At 32.0% G+C, this 10,639-nt stretch overlaps 1 protein-coding gene and 1 pseudogene across 2 annotated transcripts in view; one reads left to right on the top strand and one right to left on the bottom strand.

The window, feature by feature from the left end:
* Window positions 1-10,639, bottom strand: part of LOC143239467 (uncharacterized) — a 386,069-nt gene that overhangs the window by 103,937 nt on the left and 271,493 nt on the right. The window lies entirely within an intron of this gene.
* The window catches only part of LOC143239723 (neural cell adhesion molecule 1-like), a 104,251-nt pseudogene continuing 101,196 nt past the window's right edge, over window positions 7,585-10,639 (top strand). Inside the window, exon 1 of the transcript XR_013021324.1 lies at window positions 7,585-7,588. The product of XR_013021324.1 is annotated as a neural cell adhesion molecule 1-like (transcript). The remainder of the gene's footprint in view (window positions 7,589-10,639) is intronic.

The following is a 10,639-nucleotide window of genomic DNA, read 5'->3' as shown; positions in this document are numbered from 1 at the left end:
TATTTTTCAAAGAGGTCCGACATAGTCAGGTGGCTAAAGCGCTTGGCTTGTAATCTGAGGGTCGCGGTTTCGAATCCCCGTAACACCAAACATGCTCGCCCTTTCAGTCGTGGGGACGTTATAATATGACGGTTAATCCCACTATTTCTTAGTAAAATAGTAGCCCAAGAGTTGGCGATGAGTGGTGATCACTAGCTGCCTTCCTTGTAGTCTTACACTGGTAAATTATGGACGGCTAGCGCAGATAGCTCTTTTGCACGAAATTCAAAAACAAACAGTTTTTCAAAAAAATTCTAACTGACGCCAATATTTCATATCAAGTTACCTTATTTACCATTAAAATTTATGTACTTGACATTGATCACATTAGTAATCGAAATGTCGTACCTGTTTCAAAATAACCTTCTTTACTATTAACTTAAGTAAAAATATGATTTGTTCATTTTTCGAGTTAATCTTTAACGTGCTTTGTTACAAGTTAACTCTCTCTTACTGGAGATTAGAGAAATTCTTTTCAACACTGACAGAGACTGACCTCTAGTCGCTGTAAGGTATAAGCACCTCTCTGGGTTTCTGTGTGTGAGTGTAACGAATGTTTGCTGATATTATAAACAATATTTCAGTCAGGTAATATGAAAATATTGTGTTTCTGAAAACACTTGGTTAATATTTGTACCATTGTAAGTTTTGAAATATGCTTTAATAAAAGAAACAGTTGGTTTTTGGAAAGACTTATAATGTACGAAATATTTCCTAAGATCGGTCGACAGACAGATTTATAACACACGAATTATTGTTAAAGCATATATCAATAAAACTAATAAGAAGATACAGCAGGATTGTTTTTGTTTTCCTAAACTAATTTTATGTCAACTTCAATATATTGATTTTTTACATCCATTTATGCGTTTAATCCATATCTAAGTGGTATGTGTACTTTGACACAGTGCAACATGTTTGGTTTGAAGTCATTAAGATGGTGTCTTTTAGAGTTGACAGTACTTCATATCAATGTTTGTAGGGTTAACGATATAGAAGTACATTTTATCATTCGTTGCGTGTTGTCTCCAAGATACCGAAGGCTGTATGTAGTAACTTAAATAAAACAACACGCTAGCTCCTCACTCATTAATTGAGAAGGTTATTCTAGACTGTGAGAAGGAGAAGCTAGGAGTGACTAATTGATATTTCGAAAGATTTCCAGCGTCTTATTTCTAAACCAGACTCGTACGTACTTTTGGTTTGGTTTGTTTCTGAATTTCGCGTAAAGCTACACGAGGGCTATCTGCGCCAGCCGTCCCTAATTTAGCAGTGTAAGACTAGAGAAAAGGCAGCTAATCATCACTACTCGCTGCCAACTCTTGGGCTACTCTTTTAGCAACGAATAGTGAGTTTGACCGTTACATTATAACGCCCTCATGGCTGAAAGAGTGAGCATGTTTGGTGTGACGAGGATTCGAACCCGCGATCCTCGGATTACGAGTCAAGTGTCTTAACCACCTGGTCATGCCGGGTCATACATACTTTTAAAACGATTAATATAAGAACTTTATAGTCTTATCAAGGAATATGCTATACAACCTATGTGACTTTATAACACTATGATCGTGAATTCATAATACATAAGAAGACAGTAAATAATGTACTTGAATATCTAATTAATAGCAAATCCCAACTATAACAAGCTACCTACTTAGATGGAAACTTTAAACGAATATAGCTATGTAAATTTACTTTTCAGTAATTCCTTATTTATGATATTGTTTCATCTATTATATATCATCTCTGTTAACGATATTTAAAGATAAGGACAAACGAAAATGAACATACTACACTATGTATACCAATGTAGATCATAACGAACATGAATCTGTTATATAACACACGAACAATTACTGGATCTTAGTACAGGTTTAGTTAGATATTGCTGGATATCTTAGAATGGAAAACTATCTATCTAACGTTACGGCGTCATTACGGTCTCTGCGCTGAATAAACAACACATTGCACTTGAATACATTACATTATGTCTTTTTCAATCTAAATTAGTGGCTGAACGTTAACCACACAAAAGAAAGAAATACAGTATACAATACACGTGGGTATATTATATTACGCCTTATTAGGTTTAAGTGAATCTTAATTATCAGAAATTAACTTCATAATTAAAGGTTTCAAGTAATTGAAGAAAGTATTTTAATAGAAATACTGGTTGCCCTGTATTTAAACAGAGAGATATGTTTTAATGTCAAACTTTACTATAAACTGTAAAATGTACTTTCAAAAAGTGTGCAAAAACAATGAACTATTGGAGGTTTAATTAACTAGATATAAGCTCATTCTTCTAGCAACCAATCTCTTACTTTCTCGACGTTAGACCCTATCTAATATCTACTCGAGTTTCTTTGGACAGTAGCAGTTAATTTGTCACCTTAGCTTTCGCGGCTTTTGTTAACTTTCTCTTCAATTTGTTTGTCCAATTAACCATTCTTGTTGCCTGACACGTGAGTGGATGTAATTATTGTCTCCTGTTCTAATAACAGACGTTTAAACGAAGCTGCTTATCGTATTAAATTACCAGTAATATTTATAAATTACTACAGATTAAACACAGATTTGTTGCGTTTTCAGACAGTGAAGGGTTATTATTATTATTAGCTTCTTAAATGCGTCTCTTATGAATATTTTGATGTGTAACTCTCTAAAGATGTAGATATATATATATAACTTTATTATACAAAGAACTATAGTCAAAGAGCATATCATTCTAAATAGGCTTCACATATGTACCATCCAAGTCATCCTTAGGGTTGGTCGACATGGTCACATAGAATTTGATGAACAAATAGAATTAAAACATTTGGAAGTGAAGAGTAAAGAATTTTAAGAATTTTTCCTAAGTGAAGGAAAAACATGTTCTCGAAGTCTTTTCTGTAGTCCATCTTCATAGCACTAATGCAGTCCATCTTCATAGCACTAATGCAGTCCATCTTCATATCACTAATGTTGTCCTTCTTCATATTACTAATGTTGTCCTTCTTCATATTACTAATGTTGTCCTTCATATTACTAATGTAGTCCACCTTCATATTACTAATGTAGTCCACCTTCATATTACTAATGTAGTCCACCTTCATATTACTAATGTAGTCCACCTTCATATTACTGATGTAGTCCATCTTCATATCACTGATGTAGTCCATCTTCATATCACTGATGTAGTCCATCTTCATATCACTAATGTAGTCCATCTTCATATCACTAATGTAGTCCATCTTCATATCACTAATGTAGTCCACCTTCATATCACTAATGTAGTCCACCTTCATATTACTGATGTTGTCCACCTTCATATTACTGACGTTGTCCTTCTTCATGAACTTCTGCTGGAAGAAGAGTAATTGATTATCGCTTTAAACGTGACCAGCACAGCAAGTAGAGTCATTTTTAAGAGCGAGAGGACAAAGGGTAAAATTTCTCTTAATAATGAAAAGAAGAACGTGTAAGGTCATACTTTATAATGACATGAAGACATGGGTAAACTCATATTCTATATTGACATGAAGACATGGGTAAACTCATATTCTATATTGACATGAAGACATGGGTAAACTCATATTCTATATTGACATGAAGACATGGGTAAACTCATATTCTATAATGACATGAAGACATGGGTAAACTCATATTCTATAATGACATGAAGACATGGGTAAACTCATATTCTATAATGACATGAAGACATGGGTAAACTCATATTCTATAATGACATGAAGACATGGGTAAACTCATATTTAAAAATGACATGAAGACATGGGTAAACTCATATTCTATAATGACATGAAGACATGGGTAAACTCATATTTAAAAATGACATGAAGACATGGGTAAACTCATATTCTATAATGACATGAAGACATGGGTAAACTCATATTCTATAATGACATGAAGACATGGGTAAACTCATATTTAAAAATGACATGAAGACATGGGTAAACTCATATTTAAGAATGACATGAAGACATGGGTAAACTCATATTTAAGAATGACATGAAGACATGGGTAAACTCATATTCTATAATGACATGAAGACATGGGTAAGCTCATATTTTTGAATGACACGAAGACATGGGTAAACTCATATTTAAGAATGACACGAAGACGTGGGTAAACTCATATTTTTTAGAATGACACGAAGACGTGGGTAAACTCATATTTTTTAGAATGACACGAAGACATGAGTAAACTCATATTTAAGAATGACACGAAGACATGGGTAAACTCATATTTTTGAATGACACGAAGACATGGGTAAACTCATATTCTATAATGACATGAAGACATGGGTAAACTCATATTTAAAAATGACATGAAGACATGGGTAAACTCATATTCTATAATGACATGAAGACATGGGTAAACTCATATTTAAAAATGACATGAAGACATGGGTAAACTCATATTCTATAATGACATGAAGACATGGGTAAACTCATATTCTATAATGACATGAAGACATGGGTAAACTCATATTTAAAAATGACATGAAGACATGGGTAAACTCATATTTAAGAATGACATGAAGACATGGGTAAACTCATATTCTATAATGACATGAAGACATGGGTAAGCTCATATTTTTGAATGACACGAAGACATGGGTAAACTCATATTTAAGAATGACACGAAGACATGGGTAAACTCATATTTTTTAGAATGACACGAAGACATGGGTAAACTCATATTTTTTAGAATGACACGAAGACATGAGTAAACTCATATTTAAGAATGACACGAAGACATGGGTAAACTCATATTTTTGAATGACACGAAGACATGGGTAAACTCATATTTTTGAATGACACGAAGACATGGGTAAACTCATATTTTTGAATGACACGAAGACATGGGTAAACTCATATTTTTTTAGAATGGCATGAAGACATGGGTAAACTCATATTTTTTAGAATGGCATGAAACACAGGTAAACTCATATTTAAGAATGATATGAAGACATGGGTAAACTCATATTTTATAATGACATGAAGACATGGGTAAACTCATATTTAAGAATGACATGAAGACATGGGTAAACTCATATTTTAGAATGACATGAAGACATGGGTAAACTCATATTTTAGAATGACATGAAGACATGGGTAAACTCATATTTTAGAATGACATGAAGACATGGGTAAACTCATATTTCAGAATGACATGAAGACATGGGTAAACTCATACTTTATAATGACATGAAGACATGGGTAAACTCATACTTTATAATGACATGAAGACATGGGTAAACTCATACTTTATAATGACATGAAGACATGGGTAAACTCATATTCTATAATGACATGAAGACATGGGTAAACTCATATTTAAGAATGACATGAAGACATGGGTAAACTCATATTCTATAATGACATGAAGACATGGGTAAACTCATATTCTATAATGACATGAAGACATGGGTAAACTCATATTTAAAAATGACATGAAGACATGGGTAAACTCATATTTTATAATGACATGAAGACATGGGTAAACTCATATTCTATAATGACATGAAGACATGGGTAAACTCATATTTAAGAATGACATGAAGACATGGGTAAACTCATATTTAAGAATGACATGAAGACATGGGTAAACTCATATTTAAGAATGACATGAAGACATGGGTAAACTCATATTTAAGAATGACATGAAGACATGGGTAAACTCATATTCTATAATGACATGAAGACATGGGTAAACTCATATTTTTTGAATGACATGAAGACATGGGTAAACTCATATTAAGAATGACATGAAGACATGGGTAAACTCATATTTTTTAGAATGACACGAAGACATGGGTAAACTCATATTTTTTAGAATGACACGAAGACATGAGTAAACTCATATTTAAGAATGACACGAAGACATGGGTAAACTCATATTTAAGAATGACATGAAGACATGGGTAAACTCATATTTTTTTAGAATGGCATGAAGACATGGGTAAACTCATATTTTTTAGAATGGCATGAAAACAGGGTAAAGGTTTATATTTTAGAATGATATGAAGACATGGGTAAACTCATATTTTAGAATGATTTGAAGACATGGGTAAACTCATATTTAAGAATGACATGAAGACATGGCTAAACATATTTTAGAATGACATGAAGACATGGGTAAACTCATATTTTAGAATGACATGAAGACATGGGTAAACTCGTATTTCAGAATGACATGAAGACATGGGTAAACTCATACTTTATAATGACATGAAGACATGGGTAAACTCATACTTTATAATGACATGAAGACATGGGTAAACTCATACTTTATAATGACATGAAGACATGGGTAAACTCATACTTTATAATGACATGAAGACATGGGTAAACTCATATTCTATAATGACATGAAGACATGGGTAAACTCATATTTAAGAATGACATGAAGACATGGGTAAACTCATATTTAAGAATGACATGAAGACATGGGTAAACTCATATTTAAGAATGACATGAAGACATGGGTAAACTCATATTCTATAATGACATGAAGACATGGGTAAGCTCATATTTTTGAATGACACGAAGACATGGGTAAACTCATATTTAAGAATGACACGAAGACATGGGTAAACTCATATTTTTTAGAATGACACGAAGACATGGGTAAACTCATATTTTTTAGAATGACACGAAGACATGAGTAAACTCATATTTAAGAATGACACGAAGACATGGGTAAACTCATATTTTTGAATGACACGAAGACATGGGTAAACTCATATTTTAGAATGACACAAAGACATGGGTAAACTCATATTTTTGAATGACACGAAGACATGGGTAAACTCATATTTTTTTAGAATGGCATGAAGACATGGGTAAACTCATATTTTTTAGAATGGCATGAAAACAGGGTAAGTTTGTATTTTAGAATGATATGAAGACATGGGTAAACTCATATTTTAGAATGATTTGAAGACATGGGTAAACTCATATTTAAGAATGACATGAAGACATGGCTAAACATATTTTAGAATGACATGAAGACATGGGTAAACTCATATTTTAGAATGACATGAAGACATGGGTAAACTCATATTTTAGAATGACATGAAGACATGGGTAAACTCATATTTCAGAATGACATGAAGACATGGGTAAACTCATACTTTATAATGACATGAAGACATGGGTAAACTCATACTTTATAATGACATGAAGACATGGGTAAACTCATATTCTATAATGACATGAAGACATGGGTAAACTCATATTTAAGAATGACATGAAGACATGGGTAAACTCATATTCTATAATGACATGAAGACATGGGTAAACTCATATTTAAAAATGACATGAAGACATGGGTAAACTCATATTCTATAATGACATGAAGACATGGGTAAACTCATATTCTATAATGACATGAAGACATGGGTAAACTCATATTTAAGAATGACATGAAGACATGGGTAAACTCATATTTAAGAATGACATGAAGACATGGGTAAACTCATATTTAAGAATGACATAAAGACATGGGTAAACTCATATTCTATAATGACATGAAGACATGGGTAAGCTCATATTTTTGAATGACACGAAGACATGGGTAAACTCATATTTAAGAATGACACGAAGACATGGGTAAACTCATATTTTTTAGAATGACACGAAGACATGGGTAAACTCATATTTTTTAGAATGACACGAAGACATGGGTAAACTCATATTTAAGAATGACACGAAGACATGGGTAAACTCATATTTTAGAATGACACGAAGACATGGGTAAACTCATATTTTAGAATGACACGAAGACATGGGTAAACTCATATTTTTGAATGACACGAAGACATGGGTAAACTATATATTTTTTTTAGAATGACATGAAGACATGGGTAAACTCATATTTTTAGAATGGCATGAAGAAACAGGGGTAAGTTTATATTTTAGAATGATATGAAGACATGGGTAAACTCATATTTTAGAATGATTTGAAGACATGGGTAAACTCATATTTAAGAATGACATGAAGACATGGCTAAACATATTTTAGAATGACATGAAGACATGGGTAAACTCATATTTTAGAATGACATGAAGACATGGGTAAACTCATATTTTAGAATGACATGAAGACATGAGTAAACTCATATTTCAGAATGACATGAAGACATGGGTAAACTCATACTTTATAATGACATGAAGACATGGGTAAACTCATACTTTATAATGACATGAAGACATGGGTAAACTCATACTTTATAATGACATGAAGACATGGGTAAACTCATATTCTATAATGACATGAAGACATGGGTGAACTCATATTTAAGAATGGCATGAAGACATGGGTGAACTCATATTTTATAATAACATGAAGACATGAGTAAGCTCATATTTTTGGAATGACATGAAGACATGGGTAACCTCATATTTTAGAATGACATGAAGACATGGGTAAACTCATATTTAAGAATGACATGAAGACATGAGTAAACTCATATTTTAGAATGACATGAAGACATGAGTAAACTCATATTTAAGAATGATATGAAGACATGAGTAAACTCATATTTAAGAATGATATGAAGACATGAGTAAACTCATATTTAAGAATGACATGAAGACATGAGTAAACTCATATTTTAGAATGACATGAAGACATGAGTAAACTCATATTTTTGAATAACGTGAAGACATGGGTAAACTCATATTTTTTAGAATGGCATGAAAACAAAGTAAGTTTGTATTTTAGAATGACATGAAGACATGGGTAACCTCATATTTTAGAATGACATGAAGACATGGGTAAACTCATATTTAAGAATGACATGAAGACATGGGTAAACTCATATTTAAGAATGATATGAAGACATGGAGTAAACTCATATTTAAGAATGACATGAAGACATGAGTAAACTCATATTTTAGAATGACATGAAGACATGAGTAAACTCATATTTTTGAATAACGTTGAAGACATGGGTAAACTCTTATTTTGAATAACGTGAAGACATGGGTAAACTCATATTTTTTAGAATGGCATGAAAACAAAGTAAGTTTGTATTTTAGAATGACATGAAGACATGGGTAAACTCATATTTAAGAATGACATGATGACATGGGTAAACTCATATTTTAGAATGACATGAAGACATGGGTAAACTCATATTTTAGAATGACATGAAGACATGGGTAAACTCATATTTAAGAATGACATGAAGACATGGGTAAACTCATATTTTAGAATGACATGAAGACATGGGTAAACTCATATTTTAGAATGACATGAAGACATGGGTAAACTCATATTTAAGAATGATATGAAGACATGGGTAAACTCATATTTAAGAATATAAAAACTAAAGACTAGAAATATTTCTTGAAGAATTAGGAATTACTAAGATAATTTTATATCACTAGATAATTGTGAGCCGTTTTTCCTACTAAGATAATTTTATATCACTAGATAATTGTGAGCCGTTTTTCCTATACTGATGTGTCCTTAGTTATTTTTGAAACCTTTTTACTCTTTGGGATAATCGTCGATTATTGAAACTGTCAGTTCTTAACTTGTAACATGATAAAAAGTGAATAAGCTAGGGCCCCGTTTGAAAAGTTCAAAATTCACTGAAAAACTCCAATGCCTTTGGCATGTATTCTCTTCTGAAACTCGGACATCTTTAAAACTAAACTGCTATTTAAGATCGTTCTCTTTGGATCAGATTTGATTAAAAACTAATATGAAAACATACCGCGAAGCACTTCAGAGATAAAGCTAGAAATATAGTTTATGGTTTGTGACCAATGAATGTTTTTATATCTTTCGTTAATTTTTATTTGAAATACAATTTACTGAAGATCGTTTTGCAACTTAAATTTCAAAACTTTTCAGTACCTGACATATTCCTATACTTGTTTAAAGCTCATTATAGTTGGGTTATGCCTGATGGTTATTACGAAGCTTGTAAACCATAGGTTACTGGTTTGCGTCCTGTTTCAGCAGAACAGAGCTTCGCACTTTAGGACGGTCTAATTATTCAATTAGATTATTGCAAGATATTGTAATTGGAAGCTGTTAACAAGCTGTTTTCTTTTTAGCCTATTATTTCAAAAATGGAACAGTTAACGCAGACAGACCTAGTGAAACCTTGTTTGAGCATCCGAAACAAATTCTAACTTTTATTTACTAGAATTCTTTGTTCGTTGACCGCAATACTATATATCAAACAGTACTATTTGTATTCTCCAACAAACAAAGCCAATTTAAACTACTTTCAGATGTCCGGTTTTTATACTGCCACGTAGTGGATACTACGAATGTTATTATGAATATTAAACAGTTTGTCATTAAGGATACTGTACGCTATGTTATTGTAAGTAATATAACGTTGAAAATACTATTCTTTCTTCCAATATTCTTCCAGTTAGAAATAAACTACTCATATCTCTTTGTTTCTGTTCTGAACGTTGAAAACATGTAATTAACTTCTATAATAGTTTTTGAAGTAACCAAACTTTTCGTTTACAATTTTATAATTGTATAATTATAATTACAATTTTATAATTGTGTTAATTCAAGTTACCTTTAAAAAGGTTACATTACGTGAAAGCTTTTTAAA

The sequence above is a fragment of the Tachypleus tridentatus genome, chromosome 13 (genome assembly GCF_004210375.1).
Source record: "Tachypleus tridentatus isolate NWPU-2018 chromosome 13, ASM421037v1, whole genome shotgun sequence".
Classification (NCBI taxonomy): Eukaryota; Metazoa; Arthropoda; class Merostomata; order Xiphosura; family Limulidae; genus Tachypleus; species Tachypleus tridentatus.
The sequence above is the reverse complement of the archived record's forward strand: the minus strand, read 5'-3'. Positions and strand labels throughout refer to the sequence as shown.